Source organism: Crocodylus siamensis, chromosome 2 (genome assembly GCF_052110815.1).
Source record: "Crocodylus siamensis isolate JL-2025a chromosome 2, ASM5211081v1, whole genome shotgun sequence".
NCBI classification, from domain to species: Eukaryota; Metazoa; Chordata; order Crocodylia; family Crocodylidae; genus Crocodylus; species Crocodylus siamensis.
Genome location: NC_143396.1, coordinates 297,859,941 through 297,881,800, shown reverse-complemented (window position 1 = coordinate 297,881,800; position 21,860 = coordinate 297,859,941). Strand labels below are relative to the sequence as shown.

The following is a 21,860-nucleotide window of genomic DNA, read 5'->3' as shown; positions in this document are numbered from 1 at the left end:
GGGTACCACAGGCAGAAACCAGGATATGAGCTGGTTTTCTGGAAGAAAAAGCCACAGGCTTCTGTGCTGACCAACTGCAGAGTACCTGCAGATACTGCCCTAACTACTGGAGCTTCTACCCCCTGCAGCCAGTCCCACAGGGACACCACTCCTTCCACTCCGTTACCACAGTCCTTCTTGTCTCAGCCGCCAGTGGAGGGTTCGGGATTGAGAATATAGTTGGGGTAGAAAGGTAAGAAAGGTTTATTGACTTAACAAAAACACGACTATGCGCAGTGAAGTCAGGCATCCCTGATCAGAGCTGTCCAAGGGGTACAGGGAAGGACCCTGGTATTCAGTCCTTGGGCTTCCCAAGGTCCATGGGCCCACTGATCCAGGCCAGCAGCTAATCTTAAATCAGTACTTCCTTCACAGAGCTACATCTTCCTTCTAAATGATTTCCGGATGTGCCAGCCAATTTATAACTTCTGAGCTGTGCTGGTAAGTTATAGCCATTCAGATTCTTTTTACTTCAACTGTCCTTAGGCTGACCAATAGCAGCACAAGCCTTGCATTCTTTTGATAAGGTTAATTTTAACTATGCCACAGGGTCTTACTACTTCAAGGCTCTGTTAAATTTACTAGGACTTACTTTATACAAGGCTTTACTACATCTTGAACTTTAATTAGGCTCTTAGCAACAACATATAGCTGAATATCTGAACAAATACAAAAAAACACTTGGTTTAATCTTCATAGAGCCTTCAGCAAACACCTTTATCACACAGATATAATGTTCAGCTGTCACACTCCACCTCTTGCTTGCTGAAGCACTATGATAGGAACAGTTGAGCTGCCAAAGCTACATGCGCTACATCAGGAAATGGGGAGGGATTTTAACCTGTGACCTCCACCAGGGTGTGGAGTTATACAAGGGAGGTGTTGGGGCCTCCTGTGGGGAAATGGACAGAGATTACAGTGAACACTCTGTTCTCTCACAGATCACATTGGTCTTTCTCTCCCTAGGAGCCTGTAACCATGCCTCACCTCCCAGAGAGTGAAAGAGTTCCCACTCTTGCTCATGGGGACAATGTTGTAGTGGGTTGATGAAAGTCTTACCTCAATCCTAGGCAAGCTGTTTGAGAAAATTATGCTGGCACACATCCAGGAGGGGCCAGCAGGGGACTGCATGCTTAGGGGCAGCCAACACAGGTTAATCATTGGCAGGTCCTGTCAGACCAACCTGGTGGCCTTTTACCATCAGATCACCAGATCATTAGATGCAGGGGTAGCAGTGGATATAGTGTTCCTGGACTTCTGGAAGGCTTTTGACACTGTCTCTCACCCCATTCTCATTAAGAAACTGGGGGGCTGTGGTGTAGACACCCACACAGTCAAATGGGTCGCCAACTGGCTGGAGGGCCGCACCCAGAGGGTGCTAGTGAATGTGTCCTTCTCAACCTGGAAGGACGTGGGCAGTGGGGTTCCGCAGGGCTCGGTCCTCGGGCCCACACTTTTCAACATCTTCATCAGTGATTTGGACGAGGGGGTAAAAAGCACCCTGTTCAAATTTGCTGATGACACTAAGATGTGGGGGAACGTGGGCACACTGGAAGGATGCAACAGGCTACAATCAGACCTAGACAGGTTACACGGGTGGGTGGATGAAAATAGGATGGGTTTCAACACAGACAAGTGCAAGGTGATGCAACTTGGGAGGAACAACCGGCACCATACCTACAGGTTGGGGAACTCCCCTCTTGTCAGCACAGAGGCGGAAAAGGATCTTGGGGTCATCATTGACTCCAAGATGAACATGGGCCGGCAGTGTGGAGAGGCAGTTAGGAGGGCCAACCGCACATTGTCATGCATCCACAGATGCATCTTAAGCATGTCCAAAGAGGTGATCCTCCCCCTCTATGCGGCACTGGTCAGGCCACAGCTGGAGTACTGCATCCAGTTCTGGGTGCCGCACTTCAAGAGGGATGTGGACAGCATGGAGAGGGTCCAGAGGAGGGCCACTTGTATGATCAGGGGACAACAGGGCAGGCCTTATGAGGAGAGGCTACGGGACCTGAACCTGTTCAGCCTCCAAAAGAGAAGGCTGAGGGGAGATCTTGTGGCCTGTTATAAACTAGTCAGGGGGGATCAGCAGGCATTGGGGGAGTCACTGTTCCCCCAAGCACTGCCAGAAATGACCAGGAAGAACGGTCACAAACTGGCAGAGGGTAGTTTTAGGTTAGATATCAGGAGGCGCTACTTCACAGTCAGGGCGGCTAGGATCTGGAACCAACTTCCAAGAGAAGTGGTGCAGGCTCCTACCCTGGGGGTGTTTAAGAGGAGGTTAGATGCACATCTTGCTGGGGTCGTTTGACCCCAGTATTCTTTCCTGCCATGGCAGGGGGTCGGACTAGATGATCTGCTCAGGTCCCTTCCAACCCTAGAAACTATGAAACTATGAAACAGCACTGCCCTGGCAGAATCATAGCACATATTCACTTTAGGAAACCCACTGGTATAAAAGGATGGGAATAAGTGGTGGAGCCTTGTGGATACAGCCTCCTTCTAGTTGTATTAAAGTGGGTACCATTCTACCACACCTCTGTATAGGTATGATTCACAAACAATGTAATAACTGCTCCAACCTGCTGTGTGCCCTCCCACCTAATGGGCTTCACACCATTGCTGGAGAGTGTTGCCAGCCATAGGAATGGGAGGGGGTAGATTCTCCCATAAACACAGTGGCTCGAGAGGCTGAACAGATGCAGAATGCACAGTTGGGGGCACAGACTCAGTGGTGTTGAGCTCAATGGGGTTTCCCCTCAGGAAGTATGTAACAACAAACTCCCAAACGAGCAGGGCTACAACAATTACCTCCCCTCTTACAGTTAGTCATTCCAGCCTTCAGGTAGGGAAAGTAGCCAAGATAATAACTGGTGCCACAAGTGCACTGACAGTTACCACCTTGCCAGTCAACTATCCTGTTTCTTCTACTCAGAGCCCAGGACTTCATTTGTTCTGGGGTGACAGGTTTCTTTTAATATGGATACTGCATCTGGACCATGTGAAGGTCATCTGAGCACATTTCCAGGGGATGCTCTTCAGGGTCAGGCTACTCCTTGAGGTCTTCAAGAGCAAGTTCATTAATATCTGGGTAATAAGAAGGATAGTAGACATGCCCTACCCAGGAAACACAATAAGGTATTAACAATAAGAGTACAGTTATAACAGTCCACCACTTTATGCTACCAGTCACTCAGACATTTGTGGACAGATCCAATCTGTAGGAACAAGACAACAGGGAGCTTGGCTCCCGTTAGATGAATCTGACTTAAATACCCACCATGTATTATGTATACTTTTTACTAATAGTGCCTCCTCCCATTTATCTCCCTGAGGATGCTTCACTACCACCTGATCTCCTGCCTGGAGCTTTCCTGTGTCACCACCCCTAGGTTGCTCTACTGCTGGCTATGGGGCCCACCCAATCTGAAGGCCTTTTGCATAGGGCTACCTTCCGGATGGGGTCGGTTATTGGCTGTATTGATACCTTGATCCAGGTGCAAGTCCCAGTCCTTAAGAGCTGGGCCAGCGGCTAACCAAAAATTGCATTTGAGGTTGCCACTGACTCGCTCTACCAATCTGTTAGACTGCAGATGGTATGGGATGTGATATATCCATAATATGCTATGTTTTGCAGTCCAGTTATACACAAGATGATTGTGGAAGTGAGGGCCATTATTACTCTGTAGTTCTATGGGTGGTGGATACACAGCTAGCAGAGTTTCCAGTGCTGCACAAGTGTCCTGGGCTGTAGCTCTCGCCAAGGTGTGGGTAAACTGTATTCTGGTGATAACTTCTATGGCTACAAACACGTACTGTCACAACATGTTTTTGATATTAATGGAGTCTATCTGTGCAGGCTTATAACACTGGATGCTTTCTGTCAAGGCTGGTAGTGATGGGACAGCAGCCATCAAGCAGTCAGTATTAGCATTCAAAGCTTGAAAGTCAATAGTTAGCTGCTACCTTCTATTTGGCTTATGCACTGGCCACCACACTGGATTGTTATACGGAGAGTGGGTCCAGATAATAGTTTTGTCTTTCAACTGCTGGCTGATAATACACTGAATAGATTATGTGGCCTCACGGGGTTGTGGGGGGGCGGGTTGATACTGGGGTCTGTCAACTCATTTTAAGGGAGGCAGGATTAGTGGGATCATACTACATTGAGTTACAGCCGTTATAGCCATTTCTTCTGGTTCTTGGTGAGGGACTGCACATCCAAACTGCCAATTCTCTTGCTCAAGGGAAACCCGCTATCCTCTTAGTACACTAAGTCCCAGTAAGCTTGGTCCCCCCTTTAAGTATTACTGCTGCCACTGTTACCTTGGAGCTATTAGGTAATGCAAAGTGGCTCGGACCACATGTCCTGGTCGTCTGGTGCCTCCAACTCCAATTGCTTGATAAGGAGTTCCTTTCTCCCCCTTCCAATCTCTGAAATCTATAATGCAAATCTGGGTACTCATGTCCAATAGCATATCAACTGACTTTTCACTTTTATTTAATTGAATCTATACAGGTATCTGAATTAAGGGGCCAATATTAACTTTAGATACCAGTCCCTGGCTCGCTATTGCCCCCATTGTGGCCCCTTTCTTTGGGGTTTGGGCTGGCCAGACTCGCTAGACCACGTGATCAGATGGGGTAAAGGCTGGTGGCCCCACATGTGCCTGGGAAAATGTCAACAGTTTTGCCCTCAGGGCAAAGAATCCCTCTGGTGCCACAGTTGGTGGCACTGAAGGCTCCACTTTTGGGCTTGCCCTCTTGGTACAGTGTTTAGCGCACAGCTCTCATAAGACATTGGTGGGCAATCTATCAATTTGCACCTTATTGAAAAGGCAGCAATCAAGACTTTTCACATTTTTGCTTGTGGAGTCTTGGGCCAGCATTTTCTGGCTTTTCTCAACAATTCTGGGGGGCCAGGGTGTTTATCTTTTGCTGAGGCCACCGCTGTGGCCTTGGCAGTTTTCATCAGTTTGGTAAGCCTTGGCTTCTGCAAAATGGGTAAAAGCTGCACTGATCACCGGATGACATCTCTTACTGGGTGATTCACTGCCTCTGGCTCCAAGGCCAACAGGGCTGAGATGCACACTGTTTCACAGATTCATAGTTTCTCGGTTCGGAAGGTACCTGAGTAGATCATCTAATCTGACGCCCTGCCATGGCAGGAAAAAGTACTGGGGTCAAACGACCCCAGCAAGGTGTACATCTAGCCTCCTTTTAAAGACCCCCAGGGAAGGAGCCTGCACCACTTCTCTTGGAAGTTGGTTCCAGATCCTAGCCGCCCTGACTGTGAAGTAGCGCCTCCTGATATCTAGACTAAATCTACCCTCTGCCAGCTTGTGACCGTTATTCCTGGTCACTCCTGGTAGTGTTTGGGGGAACAGGGACTTTCCCAATGCCTGCTGGTCCCCTCTGACTAGTTTGTAACAGGCCACTAGACCCCCCTTAGCCTTATCTTGTGGAGGCTGAACAGGTTCAGGTCCCATAGCCTCTCCTCATAGGGCCTGCCCTGCTGCCCCCTGATCATACGAGTGGCCGTCCTCTGGACCCTCTCCATATTGTCCACATCCCTCTTAAAGTGCGGCGCCCAGAACTGGATGCAGTACTCCAACTGCGGCTTGACCAGTGCCACATAGAGGGGGAGTATCACTTCCTTGAATCTGCTTGAAGTGGATGCATGACAAAGAACTTCCTGACTGCATCCCCACACTGCCGGCCCATGTTCATCTTGGAGTCAATGATGACCCCAAGATCCTTTTCCGCCTCTGCCCAGACAAGAAGGGAGTTCCCCAACCTGTAAGTATGGTGCCAGTTTTTCCTCCCCAGGTGCATCACTTTGCACTTGTTGGTGTTGAATCCCATCCTATTCTCATCCGCCCACCCTTGTAAACTGTCTAGGTCCAATTTCAGCCTATTCCTGCCTTCCAGCATGCCCACATCCCCCACACATTTAGTGTCATCAGCAAATTTGAACAGGGTGCTTTTTACCCCCTTGTCCAAATCACTGATGAAGATGTTGAACAGTGTGAGCCTGAGGACCGAGCCCTGTGGAACCCCGCTGCCCACATCCCTCCACGTCAGAAATGACCCATCCACCACCACTCTCTGGGTGCGACCCTCCAGCCAGTTGGCGACCCAATTGACTGTGTGGGTGGCGACACCACAGCCCCCCAGTTTCTTAATGAGAATGGGGTGAGAGACAGTGTCAAAGGCCTTCTGAAAGTCCAGGAAGACTATGTCCACTGCTACTCCTGCATCTAATGATTTAGTGATATGATCATAGAAGGCCACCAAGTTGGTCTGACAGGACCTGTCACTGATGAACTCATATTGGTTGCCCCTAAACATGAAATCCCCTGCTGGCCCCTCGTGGATGTGTGCCAGAATAATTTTCTCAAAAAGCTTGCCCAGGATTGAGGTAAGACTAAGCGGCCTATAGTTTCCCGGGTCCTCCTTCCTCCCCTTTTTGAAGATGGGAACGACATTGGCTCTCTTCCAGTCTTCTGGCACCAGTCTTCTGTTGATTTTCATTGGCAAAACTTCTTCCACAGTGGTGCTGTCATAACTTTTGAATCTAGTGTGTGAGTTTAAACTGCTGCAGGAATGATTTCAGGTAGTGCTGACTGATACAAGCTGCGGACAGCCTCTTCTAAATTGGTCCACACCCAAGGGGCAGGGTTAAGCTCTTTTTCTATATCACTATAAGTGGCCACAGCTGCTTGCATTGCAGCAGAAAACAAAATAACATTTTTTCACCTCCTACAAACTGATTCAACTGGAGCTCAGGGGATAGGATGATTTGTTTTGCTTCGGCTCTACTCATTGAAATTGCAGATGCCCCTTTACTATATATTTGAACTAGCCAGTCTATTACTTGCTCTCCTAGCTTGGAATTATGCTGCTTTTGTATATTTTTAATCTCAGGAAAGATAAAGGAATGCAGCTCTATTCAGGGATTCCCTCCTTGAGGCCCTGAACAAGTTATCACCATGAGAAAAACTTGGCTGAGTTCCTCCCTCTGGACAGGGACATACCAGGGGTGTTCAGCACCAGACTCATCATTAATCTTCTCCTCTCCATCTTTCTCCTCCCGCTGGTCTTCCCAGAGCTCAGTTTCCAGTTTCTCTCCATACAGACACTGCCAAACCTTGTGGAAGGATGGCTCCACAGCCTGTGCTAACTGCACCCTTTTCTGGAGGGAAGCGGCCATGCACACAATCATAATTTTTCCTTTCCTCCATTCTAACGTTTCCAAGTGATTTCATAGATTTCATAGACATTAGGGCTGGAAGGGACCTTGGGAGATCATCGAGTCCAGCCCCCTGCCCAAAGGGCAGGAAGTCAGCTGGGGTCATAGGATCCCAGCAAGATAAGCATCCAATTTACTCTTGAAGGTGTTCAATGTAGGTGCTTGAACCACCTCCGCTGGCAGACTGTTCCAGACCTTGGGGGCTCGGACAGTAAAGAAATTCTTCCTTATGTCCAGCCTGAAACGGTCTTTCAGGAGTTTGTGACCGTTCGACCTAGTCATCCCTTGGGGCGCTCTGGTGAACAAACGTTCCCCCAGATCCTGGTGGTCACCCCTGATAAACTTATAGGAGGCACTGAACAGAGGGTGAGAGACCCTGGGAGCTGCTGGAGGTGGCTCGGGTCTACAGCTGCTGACACAGGGCAGCAGCTCAGTGCAGATGACACAGCCCAGAGGGTCCGGGAACAGACCGAGATCCAGTGCTGCACAAGGCTGTCCAGGCCTCCAACCCCTAGCACAAAGTGAAGCCTCCACTACACACAGTGGTGCCTGTGGCCCTAAGCCAGGACGGTGGCAGCAGAGTAAGGCAGCAGGAAAACCCAGCAGGGACAGAGCTTGACCTGGAGAACAAGATGCAAACCTCTAGGACTGCAGAGTAGTAGTAAGTACAACTGGAGAGAGGGTCCCCACAGGGGAGGCCACCCCCAAACTGCATGTGGTATATCTATCTATCTATCTATATTATAGGGTTTATTGTTTTGTAAACTTGTCCTTACCCCATCAATGGTTTTGTTGTGATAATTAGCATGTATTTAATTAAGTAATTGATTGACTGGACCTTACTCCAGTCAATCAATTACCAAAACAGTCTCCCAAATTGGGGGGTGGCACATGCAGCTAGGCAGGGCCTTAAATGCCTATATATCAATGCTCGTAGTATGGGGAATAAGCAGGAGGAACTTGCCCTCAGAAGAGCCAGTTCAGACCTAGACATAATAGGATTAACAGAAACTTGGTGGGATTCATCCCAAGACTGGGCAGTTAGCATTAGGGGCTATAGGCTTTACAGGCGGGATAGAGAAGGAAGGAAAGGCGGGGGTGTGGTGCTCTATGTCAAGGAGCAATACATATTCTCTGCCAGCAAAATAGGGTCAGAGGAGGGGCAAGCGGAAGTGCTCTGGGTCAAGATACAAGGGGGCCGTGGGGAAAGGGATTTAATGATGGGGGTCTACTACAGACCCCCCAACCAAGGAGAGAAGCTGGACCAGGAATTTTCAGGCCAGTTTGCAGAGGCACTTAAGGCAAGTGATGTAGTTGTCATGGGTGACTTCAATTACTCGGACATCTGCTGGGAGGAAGAGTCAGCCAGGTCGAACCGTTCCAGGAGGTTCCTGGCCGAGATACAGGACCTCCACTTAATTCAGGAGGTGCACAGTCCCACCAGAGGAAATGCTCTGTTGGATCTCGTCCTGGCTACAGGTGAGGGCCTGGTAAGGGGCCTCCAGGTGCTTGACCACCTCGGTGATAGCGATCATCGCTTGCTGGAGTTTACCATTCAGCGCAGGGTGTCAAGGGCCAGCAGCAAGGCAGTAGCCCTAGACTTCAAGAGGGCCAACTTCAATGAGTTGAGGAGATTAGTGGGAGAGGACCTGGGATTCTCAAGGGCAGGGAAACTCAGTGCTCGAGATGAGTGGTTGTTCCTTAAGGAGATGACAATCAGGGCCCAAGGGCTGACCATCCCAACAAAAAGCAAGGGGGGCAAGAGTGCCCGAAAGCCCCCCTGGCTCACCAAGGGCATCTGGGAATGCCTGATTGCCAAAAAGGTGGCATACAACTGGTGGAAGCAGGGTGCTTTCTCCAAAGAGGAGTATACCTCCTCTGCTCGGGCCTGTAGGGGGGGCTGTCAGGAAAGCTAAGGCAGACATAGAGCTAGGACTTGTGTCCAAAATCAAAGATAACAAGAAGTCCTTTTTCAAATATATAGGGAAGATGAAGAAAACACCAGGAAATGTGGGGCCCCTGCAAGATCCTCTGGGCAATCTGGTGGTTGCGCCAGAGGAGAAAGCACACCTGTTTAACCAATTCTTCACCTCTGTTTTCTTGGGCAGGGACAGGGACTTCCATACCGTGATGCAAGACAGACTCAAGGGGAATGCCTCCAGACCTCAGGTTGGGGAAGACTGGGTTAGAGAGCTTCTGGAGGGGCTGGACGGCAAGTCAGCAGGTCCAGATGCTTTCCACCCCAGGGTGTTGAGGGAGCTAGCAGGGGTTATTGCAGGGCCCTTGGCATGGCTTTACAAGCACTCTTGGTGCTCGGGCCAGGTGTCGGAAGATTGGAAGGTAGCCAACGTGGTCCCCATCTTTAAAAGAGGGAGGAGGGAGGACCCAGGCAACTATAGGCCCATCAGTCTTACCTCAATCCTAGGGAAACTCTTTGAGAAGATCATCATGGAGCACATCTGTGATGGGCCGGCCTCAGAGATGGTGCTCAGGGGCAACCAGCATGGTTTCATTAGGGGCAGGTCATGTCAGACCAACTTGATTGCCTTTTATGATCAGGTCACAAAAGCCTTGGATGCAGGTGTTGCTGTGGATGTAGTCTTTCTGGAATTCAGCAAGGCCTTTGACAACGTCTCCCACCCCATCCTCATTAAGAAATTGGGTGGCTGTGGCATTGATGCCTACACAGTCAGATGGATTGCAGATTGGCTGAAGGGTCGCACTCGGAGGGTGGTGGTGGATGGGTCATATTTGACCTGGGGGGAAGTGGGCAGCGGAGTCCCCCAGGGCTCGGTCCTTGGGCCCGCGCTGTTCAATCTCTTTATCAGTGATTTGGATGACGGGGTGAAAAGCACCCTGTCTAAATTTGCTGATGATACCAAAATTTGTGGTGAGGTGAGCACACTAGTAGGGAGGAAAAGGCTGCAGCAAGACTTGGATAGGTTACAGGGGTGGGCTAGCAAAAAACAGGATGCACTTCAACAATGACAAGTGCAGGGTGCTGCACGTGGGCAGTAGTAACCACCAGCCCACTTATAAGATGGGAAACTCCCTTCTTGAGAGCACAGAGGCAGAAAGGGATCTTGGAGTCATTACTGACTCCAAGATGAACATGGGCCAACAAGGCGAGCTCACAGTTGGCCGGGCTAACCACACCTTGTCGCGCATCCACAGATGCATCTCAAGTAGTGCCAAGGAGGTGATCCTCCCTTTCTATGCGGCAGTGGTCAGGCTGGAGTACTGTGTCCAGTTCTGTGTGCCCCACTTCAGGAGGGATGTGGACAACATTGAGAGGGTCCAGAGGAGGGCCACCCGCATGATCTGGGGACTACAGGGCAGACCCTACAATGAGAGACTGCGGGACCTGAACCTGTTCAGCCTTCACAAGAGAAGGCTGAGGGGGGACCTGGTGACAGTCTATAAACTCACTAGGGGAGACTGAAGGGTTTGGAAGAGGCCTTGTTTCCCAGAGCGCTCCCCTCGCATAGCAAGGAATAATGGCCACAAGTTGTTGGAAAGTAAGTTTAGATTAGAAATCTGTAAGAACGACTTCATGGTCAGGGTGGCTAGGATCTGAAACCAACTTCCAAGGGAAGTGGTGCTGGCTCCTACCCCGGGGGTCTTTAAGAGGAGGCTTGATGACTACCTAGCTGGGATCATTTGAGCCCAGTTTTTTCTCCTGCCCTGGCAGGGGGTCGGACTTGAAGATCTATAAGGTCCCTTCTGACCCTACCTCTATGATTCTATGATACTCTATAGGAGACGGAGGCAGCCACTGGGCTGTTGTGTCCCTCCATAGCACACTGCCATGCCAATAATTCCCTCAATTGGAGAGGAAAGTACAAACCTGTGTAAACTCAGGCTACAATAGCATAAGTAACTGAGGGGCACAAAGATGAAGATTTGTAACAACAACTGAGTTGTCATTTAAGGGACTATGACCACAAACTTTATAAGCAACATTTACAGGTTGCTTTTGAAATACTGGCCTCTTTTTCTTTTTTTCTTTGATCCATCTATCCAATTGTCATCGCTATAGAAGTATGGAGAAGACTCAAATAATGTGGAATTGTAAAAATAATAAAATTTTTACTTTTATTAAGTTTAATGTTTGAGTCGGTTGCAATGAAACAAATAGTTAACATAAACCATTTCTCCTAGGCCATCACTTGGGACAAGCCATTAAGTGAAAGAGCACTGTTAATAGAATAATGTAATTTCCCTACTGTATGCTTTGTCAGACCTAAACATTAAAAAATTGCTGACTCTAATATCAACCCACTCCACTTCTTCTATCATACCTATTGCATTTATTACTTACACAAATATGAAAGTGAGAGTAGAGGAACACTTTAAAGGTCATGTATTTGAAGAATTATAATTTAATTTTCAGAAGAGAACAATTTTAAAATGATCTCTTGTGCCCATTTGGAAAATATCCAGTTAATATAACTGAATACTTAAATACAGCAGACCTTTATGACTGGGTAAAAAGTTCAAATATAATGCAAGTAATCAAAGAAGTGAGAAACTAACAACCAATTCAGACAACACTGTGCAATCTGAAATAACTAATGGAAAAAAACTAAACTTTCCATTCAAGAAGGTTGTATTTTACAAGCTCAACATTTCTATTCTGGAGTTCATGTCATCGATGGAATACTTTCTAAAAGCAGGGTTCTGTTTGGAAGTCTGAGTCATTCCAGCTGACAGAAAATCTCCAAGCAATTTCATTTAAGGCTAAGTACTGGGAAAAGCATGCCAGCTTAGAGGGGTGGTTTGCTAACCAGTGACATAGAGATACAGGTACAGAGTCTGGCTCTGTGTAGCTGCCTGAAGCCTTTTGACATCAAAGGTACTCAAGCACCAAATATTCTTCTGTGCATGCCAGCAGCACCTCTGTCTTGAAAGCACTGAACAGCTCATTGCCTCACTTCCAGCCAGACCTGGTTGGGATAAGAAATGTAGCATTTTTCCATCGATCCCTGAGGGACCAAGGTCTTCAGTAACACAGTTGTTTTCTTCCCTGTTTGTGATCTACATTTGTTTATGAATGTCACTTTGAAAAACTGAATTTAATTAACCATCTATCAATTTGCTTTTGAATTTTAATTCTATCCTCCAAAATATCTGCAACCCTTTCCAATTTTTTTCCACCTGCATATGTGATCAGTGTGCTCTCTTCCCACAAATCCAGGTCATAATAAAAAATATTAGTCAACACTAGGTGTAGAAGAGTTGACAGTGATAGTCATTTGAGACCTGCCAGTCTTGCATCAGTCCACTCATATGGTAATTACCCATTGGATGCAGCTGTTCCAGAAGTTATTCATCCACCTAACAGTATTTCTATCCAGCCCATATTTTTATGGATTCGCAGAAGCTGTTATTAATAGCAGGTGCATTATGTCCATCATTGCTTTTACCCACTGAACCAGTGATCTCTTCTGAAAAGGAAATTGAGTTGAGCTTGGCATGATTCATTCTTAACAAATCCCTGTTGTCTGCTGGTGGTTAGTCCTTTCTCTTCCATGTGTTTACTGATTGGCTGTTTTCTTATTTCCTCTATTAACATCCCAGGCATTTAAGTTGAGACAGTTTGGTGTATAATTTCTTGGTCCTTGTTTTTATCATGTAAAGAAGGGAACTATAGATGTAATAGATTTCATAGATGTTAGGGCTGAAAGGAATCTTGAAGATCATCAAGTTCAGCTCCCTGCCCCAGGGGCAGGAAGTCAGTTAGGGTCAAAGGACCCAGCAAGATAAGCGTCCAAGCATTTCTTAAATGAGTCCAGAGTAGGTGCCTGAACCACATCTGGAGGGAGTCTATTCCAGGTATTGGGGGCTCGGACAGTAAACAATTTTTTTCTTATGTCCAGCCTAAAACAGTTTTGTAGGAGTTTATGACCATTGGTCCTTGATTTTCCTTGGAGAGCTCTGGCGAACAACCATTCTCCAAGATCCTGATGAACACCCCTTATGTACTTATAGGTAGCCACCAGGTCCCCCCTGAGCCTGCGCTTTTCCAGACTGAAGAGTCCCATGGCTCTCAGCCTCTCTTCATAAGGCCTATTCTCCTGCCCTCTGATTATGCATGTGGCTCTTCTCTGGACTTTCTGAAGCTTCTCAACATTCTTCTTGAATTGCAGAGCCCAGAATTGGATGCAGTACTCCAGCTGTGGCCTCACCAAGGCTGAGTACAGTGGGAGGATGACATCCTGATATTTACTTGAGAAGGATCTATAGATGCAAGCCAGGGTTTTGTTTGCTTTACCAGCTGTGACATCGCATTGATGGCTCATGTTCATCTTGTGGTCAATTATGACCCCCAAGTCTCTTTCAGCAGTGGTGCTAGCAAGTGTAGCACTGCCAAGCCTATAAGTATGCTGTGGGTTTTTTTCCCCAAGGTGGAGTACCTTGCCATCTATCAGTATTGAACATCATCAGGTTTGTGTCTGCCCACTTACTAAGTTCATCTGAATCAGGCTGGATCACTAGCCTGTCCTCAGGTGTGGACAATATGCCCCAAAGTTTAGTGTCAGTGATGAACGTAACCAGTGCGCTTTTGACACCAATGTCCACATCACTGATAAATATGTTAAAGAGAGCTGGTCCAAGGACAGAGCCTTGAGGGATGCCACTGCTTACAGAGCGCCGTAATGACTCACTGCCATCGACCACTACTCTCTGGGTCTGACCTTGGTGCCAATTTCCTGGTCATCAGACTGTGGTGTAGCCAAGGCCACAGTTGGTCAATTTTCCATGAGAAGGTCAAAAGCTTTTTTAAAGTCCAGATATATGACATCAATCTCCCTTGTCAAGGTGATACATCAAAGGAGGAGATGAGATTGGTCAGGCAAGACCTACCCATGACAAACCCATGTTGTCTATCCCTCAGGATGTTGCCTTCAGCCAGCTCATCCAGAAGGCTCCCCCTGATAATTTTCACAAGAATCTTACTGGGGATTGAGGTCAAGCTGATTGGCCTGTAATTCCCAGGATCTACCTTCCGCCCTTTCTTGAAGAAGGGTACCACATTGGCCTTCTTCCAGTCTTCAGGTACTTCACATGAGTGCCCTGAGTTTTTGAACATTTTTGACAATGCTTGGGCTATGACACCTGCCAGCTAGTGTGTAATGTCTTGACCAGCTGGCTTGAAGGTGTCCAGCCTCTCAGCAGAGTGAGGTGGAGGCCATCTCTCCCCAGCAGACCAGTTCCTCTCTCACCAAAAAGTGGGCTGTGATTGTGGAAGTTGAAGCCTTCATGATGACACCAATGCCGCAGTCTTTGGTTGAAGTTAGGAAGGCCAACCGCACCTTGTCATGCATCCACAGATGCATCTCAAGCAGGTCCAAAGAGGTGATCCTCCCCCTCTATGTGGCACTGGTCAGGCCACAGCTGGAGTACTGCGTCCAGTTCTGGGCATCACACTTCAAGAGGGATGTGGACAACATAGAGAGGGTCCAGAGGAGGGCCACTCGCATGATCAGGGGACAACAGGGCAGGCCCTATGAGGACAGGCTATGGGACCTGAACCTGTTCAGCCTCCAAAAGAGAAGGCTGAAGGGGGTTCTCATGGCCTGTTATAAACTAGTCAGGGGGGATCATCAGGCACTGGGGGAGTCACTGTTCCCCCGAGCACCACCAGGAGTGACCAGGAATAACGGTCACAAGCTGTCAGAGGCTAGGTTTAGGTTAGATATCAGGAGGCGCTAGTTCACGGTCAGGGCGGCTAGGATCTGGAACCAAATTCCAAGAGAAGTGGTGCAGGCTCCTACCCTGGGGGCTTTTTAACCCTTGCTGGTGTTATTTGACCCCCGTACTGTTTCCTGCCACAGCAGGGGGTGAGACTAGATGATCTGATCAGGTCCCTTCCAACCCTAGAAACTATGAAACTGTGAAACCTCAACCTGTCTCTCCCTCCTCAGACCATGACCCTTAACTGCGAGGAGCAAGGAAAAGGTGGCAGATTGCTGCCTCAGTCCCTCTCAGGAGGGAGTGTCCCACAATGACCACTCTGCGTTTCATCTTTGGTAAAATAGGGGTGGGTGATCCTCCCTTGCCTGCAGGAGCTGGCATCTCTGCAGGCTCACCTGGGGCTGCAAGAAGTCCGTACCTGTTGCAGAGCTCCAGAGGGGAGGGGACCTTGGTGCGTTGGTCCTTGGGGCCCTTGACCACCTAGGTCCAACCCCCTGGAAGTACAGTATGGGAGATCCCTGAGTTCTCCCTTGTCCTGGAAGGTGACCTTGGTCTACACTCCACCTCCAGGGGGTGAAGGGCCTGGCAGTAGGAGTTGATTTCCTGCTCACCATCCCTGATGGCACACAGTGTCTGGACTGTGGCCTGGAGCTCCTTTATCTGGTGCCCTAGACAATACAAAGTGGAGCAAACCTTGCAAGGGGAGGTGGCCATGCTCCCAGTCCCATGAGCCTGGAAACATTCTGGGAAGCCCCTACAGCCAAGAGCCAGGGGCTTCATCTGTGTGGAGACTGGAACCAAGGGTTCCATCTGGGTGGAGGCCTTTTAGGTGCCAGAAATGGAGGCCACAGACCCCGAGGGGACCCTTGGGATGTGGCGAATGCCCATCCACATTGTGTCGCTGGTAGCCCGGCTACTGATGGGACTGCCTACCCTAGGGGGATCACTGGCTGGGCCACAGGTCCTCCCATTCAAACTCTGGCACTCACTCATGTGCCGGTGCCCAGAAGCGCACCTGTTTGTGTGGCCTGTCTGTGAGGCTTCAGTCACGTGGCTCCCTGTGGGGCTGAGGGAAGTAGGATCCAGGGGGGGTGACCCTCCTCAGCTCCACTCAGCTGCCTGACAGCTGGCTATGTCCCTCCCACCATGGGCCCCTGCTTATTTGCAGGCAGGCCAGGGCTCATTGGGGGTCCTGGAGTCTCTCCTGGGGGGTTCCTGGGCTCATGGCTGCCCAGTGGGCTTTCACCTGCACATCTCACAACAGAGCCAGGACCCAAGTGTGGCTTCTGCCATTGCTGGGCCCTTTTTAAACTGTGCATATGTGCAGAAGGGCCAGCTGGTGCCATGCTGCTCTCAGGGGGCTAAGGGGATCCCTTCCCCCTCCCCGAAGGAGGGGACAGATAAGTGCCACCCCAACCTGTCTCATGCATTGGCAGCCCAGTTGTGTAGCTCCCTGGGGAGCTGGGCCAAGTAGGAGCTGGGGTGGGGAGCCTGACCCCTCCTGGAAGGCTATATTATCTTTTCTCTGAGTTCAATGGGGCTCCATTGACAGTTAAAGAGTTGGTAAACAGTAGGCCTGTGAGAGTTGGCAGCAATCCAATCCAGCTTCAAATCCTCCACTTTGGATGGCTGTGATTCAATGTGGAGCTCCAGACCAGGTTTCTGCCTCTATCCGGCTGAAGTGCCTTGAAGCTTTGAAGCCACCTCAGAGATCCGGCCATAGGGTATAATGGTGCATCAATGAACCATCTATAACTTTGTTGTTTTATGTCCTATTTGGATGAAACATACAGAGATGGTAGCCTCTGCACATAAAACCTGACAAGTTTCAAGAAGATTCGTGTAGGGGTTTGTGGGGAACTGTACCCCAAATTATTAAAAGCCAAACTCATGTCACAGCTATGTGTTACAACACAGGGGGGTCAAAATTGCAGGGGTGGTAGCTCTTACTGGGGCCACAAAGCCTGCCAGGTTTCAAGGAGATCAGTGCAGGGGTTTGGGGGGAACTGCACCTCAAGCTGTGGATGAACAAAACTTGTGCTATGGGTGACACTGTGTGTGTTAAGGCGCAGCAGGGTGACAGCTGCAGGGATGGTGGTCCCTGCTGAGGCCATGATGCTTGCCAGGTGTTGAGGAGATCCGTGCAGGGGGGTTTCTGGGGCCCTGCACCCCTACCTCTTGACAAGCAAAACTCGTGCCAAGCCTGTCTGTCTTGTGGCAGTTGATCGTCTATATTCTTTCCTCTCCTTAACCTGGTTTTGTAGATGCTAATTGATGCTCATTAAGTCATAGGTTCATAGATGTAGGGTCTGAAGGGACCTTGTAGATCATCAGGTCTAACCTCCTGCCCTGGGCAGGAAAGAAACACTGGGCTCACATGATCCCAGCCAGGTAGATGTCAAATCTCCTCTTAAAGACCCCCAGGGTAGAAGCCATCACCACTTCCCTTGGAAGTTGGTTCCAGATCCTATCCGCCCTGACTGTGAAGTAGTGCCTTCAGATGTCTAGTCTATACCAACTGTATAACAACTTGTGGCCATTATTCCTTGTTACCCTGGGGAGGGGGCGCTCAGGGGAACAAGGTCTCTCCTAAACCTTGTTGGTCCGCCCTAGTGAGTTTATAGACAGCCACCAGGTCCCCCCCTCAGCCTTCTCTTGTGAAGGCTGAACAGGTTCAGGTCCCGTAGCCTCTCCTCATAGGGCCTGCCCTTCTGTCCATGAATCATGCGGGTGGCCCTCTTCTGGGCACTCTCAATTCTGTCCACATCCCTCCTGAAGTGCAGTACCCAGAACTGGACTCAGTACTCCAGCTGTGGCCTGACCAGTGTCGCATAGAGGGGGAGGTTCACCTCCTTGGACCTGCTCATGATGCATCTGTGGATGCACGACAAGGTACGGTTAGCTCTACTGACCGTGACCTCGCATTGTTGGGCCATGTTCATCTTGTCATGTAGTAGCTAGGTCCTGTTGAGTTGGTCCCTGAGTGAATCATGATTGATTGATTGGTGACTGGGAACACAGCAGCTTAGCAGCCAGGCCTGCAGCAGTGTCTCCCCTCCCCGCCCAAGACAGACACACTCAGTCGCACAAGCACCCATGGCATCAGTTTTGCTTGTCCGCAGCTTGAGGGGCAGTTCCCTCCAAGCCCCTGCACCGATCTTCTTGAAACTTGGCAGGTTTTGTGGCCTCAGTAAGACCTACTACTCCTGCAGTTTTGACCCCCCTGTGTTGTAACACATAGACGTGACAGGAGTTTTGATTTCAATAATTTGGGGTACAGTTGAGCTCAGTAAGAGCTATCATCCCTGCAGTTTTCACCTTATGTTGTAATACCTAGACATGATGTGAGCTTTGCTTTCAAGCATTTGGGGTGTTGTTCCCCCCAAAATTCTGCACCAATCTTCTTGAAACTTGGCAGGCTTCATCCTCTCTGCAGAATCTACCACTCTGGACAAAAAACAACAAAGTTATAGATATTTTATTGTTTTCCCATTATACCCTATGGCTGGATCTCCGAGGCAGCTCCGAGGTGGCTCCAAAGTTCTTCGGAAGCTAAGAAACACTTTGAGAAACTGAATGAGGCCAGTGCTTCCACCTGGATGTGCTGCTTCGGACCCTGAAGCATCCAAAGCTTCTCCAGATCTGAAGCTATGTCTGAAGACTTGCACAGCCCTAGTAAACAGTATTGTTTTTGGCTCTGCAATGTCTCCAGCCACCTGGTGTAGATTCCATCTGGCCTTGATCACTTAAATTCATTTAAGTCCTCTGATAGCATTTTTTTCAGTATGTTACACCCTCTGGCAGGTCAGTAGGGGGCGCTTCTGCATTGAGCCGCCCACCTCCCTGCCCCGGACCACCTTCCAGGCGCCGAGTGCCTCCCTAGGGGTGCCTTGCGTCCTGCTGACCCCCTTCCTGGAGCACACTTGCTAGCCTAGGGGAAACGTAAGCTGCCACCACCCCGAGAAGGGACTGTCTCGGCCCTGTGCCTTCAGGGAAACACAGGCCTAATAGTCCTACAGGTACTCGACCCAATACAGGCACTTGGGGCACTTCCCCTAGTCAGAGGCCAACAAGGAAAGTCTCCCTTAGTCCACAGACCTAAGGGGCCTCTTAGGCATAATTTAGACCTACCCCTCAATAAGTCTCCTACACTGGTCACAAAGGAGAATTTTATTGATTACAGGGGTAGGGTGAAAATAGGGTACAAGATAGACCAATATCATAGAAATCCCATAGAGCAAAACAGGCTGGCTGAGGTAGCTTTTTGATCATGCATCTGAGTTACTGCCAGCTATATATCTAACCAGATCTCTAGTAGCTTACTCACAAGCATCATCCCGAGGCTGTTGGAGATCCCCTCTGGAGGCAGGCTGTTCTTAGCTCATGAGTTATGGGGGAGACAGCCAGTTTCAGATGGTAAACTCCTCTCTAAGTCTGAATCCCCTGCATGGCTGCTGCCCCATCCGCCTGGGCAGTCTTAACTTATATAGCCCCTGTGACTTCATTCACCTGGTCCAATGGAGGCCAGCAATGGAGGCTGTCAGCCAACCAATTTGAAATACATCACTAGTTGCCGGGCAGACTCTAGTCCACCAAATAGAAGCCTCTCACCCAGGTAGCTGATACCAGTTACATAGGCAGGGGGAGCAGGTTTCCCCCCTCCCTCAGGAATGTAGCCAGCTCAGGTTACCTACAGAGATAGGGTAAGGGTGCGTCTCCTGTGCTGGGCCCATCCTAATCACATTGTTACAGCACAGAGATTTTGGGGAGAAACAAAAGTGGATTCCTGCCACACACCCCACTTAATCTTCTTTATTTATACAGTCAAATATGGCTAAATAAGGTTATAGTGATGTTATGTGTGAGTAATGAATTAAGTCCTGGCATATGTTCTATTGATTTGCATAGAAAATGCTTTGATTAATTTGTCACCATTTTAAAGTGTAATTTGTCATTTCCAGAAACTATTAATTTGTCCATGTTAAAATTAACCAATATCCCCTTTAAATGTCAATGCACTTAACAGGAGTCCTACTCATTTATATTGCATTTACAAGTATTAACTTGCTGCAGAGTTTATTAGTTTCCTGTGCTCTAATAGGGCAGCACATATAGTTGTTGAGTTGTTTACTTCAGAGTTGTATAACTTGCTGGTTAGTACTAGGCAGCTCTGCACCAGGCAGCTTTAGTGGATCCTGCTCTGAGGTGCCTGTCCCTTCCCATGCATTGGACAGGGAGAATTGGCCCTGACTCAAGGTCCTGGGTTCTCTTACAGGGACCTGATGCTGCAGCATATTAGCTGGTGCGTAGATTGGTGCTGTCATGGTCCTGTGCCCTGGTTCCACCATAACAAACAAACAAAAAAGCCCTGTTTCCACATAGTGTGTAACTGGCATGTGGAGCTCCTTGCCACAAGGTGTTCTGGGAACTGAGCTACATTCCAAAAGGGATTAGGCAAACTAATGCAGGGTAGAGCCATCAACAGGCATTAAGCATGATAGAGAGGATCAATTAGCACCTACAAAACCAAGTTAAGGAGAGGAAAGAATATAGACAATCAACTGCCCCAAGACAGACAGCCTTGACACGAGTTTTGCCTGTCAGCAGCTAGGGGTGCAGGGCCCCAGAACCCCCCTGCACTGATTTCCTCAACTCCTGGCAGGTGTTGTGGCCTCAGCAGGGACCACCATCCCTGCAGCTGTCACCCTGCTGCGCCTTAACACACACAGTGCCACCCATAGTTTTGTTCGTCTGCAGCTTGAGGTGCAGTTCCCCCCAAACCCCTGCACTGATCTCCTTGAAACCTGGCAGGCTTTGTGGCCCCAGTAAGAGCTACCACCCCTGTGGTTTTGACCTCCCTGTGTTGTAACACACAGCTGTGACATGAGTTTGGCTTTTAATAATTTGGGGTACAGTTCCCCATAAACCCCTACACCAATCTTCTTGAAACTTGTCAGGTTTTATGTTCTCAGCAGAGGCTACCATCTCTGTATGTTTCATCCAAATAGGACATAAAACAACAAAGTTATAGATGGTTCATTGATGCACCATTATACCCTAAGGCTGGATCTCTGAGGCGGCTTTAAAGCTTTGGAGCCACTTCAGTCCCCCCGACCCCCTCCCGAATTTGGGATGCATATATTAAGCAGGGAAGCTGAGTTGCTGCCTTTGATTCCTGCTTTACAGTGCAGGACCTGTTGCATTACTATTCAAGTAGCTAAGAAAGTCAGTTTATTTAATGACTTATTTTCATTTCAGAGGTGTTAATGATTGTCTGTATTGTTTTTAATGGTTTTGATGTTCCACTAATCAATTTAATCTTTTTAGGGTAATTTTGCTGCCTGCTAACTGTTTCTGATATTTCCCCTCCAATTTTACAGGCTCTTGCTCTTTCCTGAATCATAGATCCACCCATGGAGACCAGCCTTCAGCAGCAGGATTTTACCTTAAATTAAGCAGGAAAGGGAGAGTGAGTCATCTGAAGATTAGGCTCAGTCCATGCTCTGTGCAGCCATAACTCTGGAAGAATCTTTTTTCCTTATTCAGCTTTTCAAAGCAAGGTGTGTATTATTTTGGGCCATGCTGTATGTGAAACAATATAGTACATTTTCTCTATTCCATGCAGAAAATCCACCTCCCAGGAAGAGTCATAAAAACAAAATGTGGGAACATGACCAAAGTGGAAAGTGAATTTTTCATTAAATACTGATTCCAGTCACCAAAATTCTTAACCAAATCATGGGAATGAATATAACCCAATGAATTAACTTTAGGTGATGTCTGTCTAAATTGAATGTCTATGACTGAATCTAATAATAAGATAAATATGAATAAAATAGAACAAGGATGATTTTGAAGAAGGGCAATG

General features: G+C 48.5%; 1 long non-coding RNA gene across 1 annotated transcript in view; it reads right to left on the bottom strand.

Moving 5' to 3' along the window:
• The window catches only part of LOC149872446 (uncharacterized), a 51,707-nt gene extending 32,283 nt beyond the window's left edge, over positions 1 to 19,424 (bottom strand). Inside the window, exon 1 of the long non-coding RNA XR_016440630.1 lies at positions 19,320 to 19,424. This is a non-coding gene — a long non-coding RNA (uncharacterized LOC149872446). The remainder of the gene's footprint in view (positions 1 to 19,319) is intronic.
• Positions 19,425 to 21,860: the final 2,436 nt, after the last annotated feature.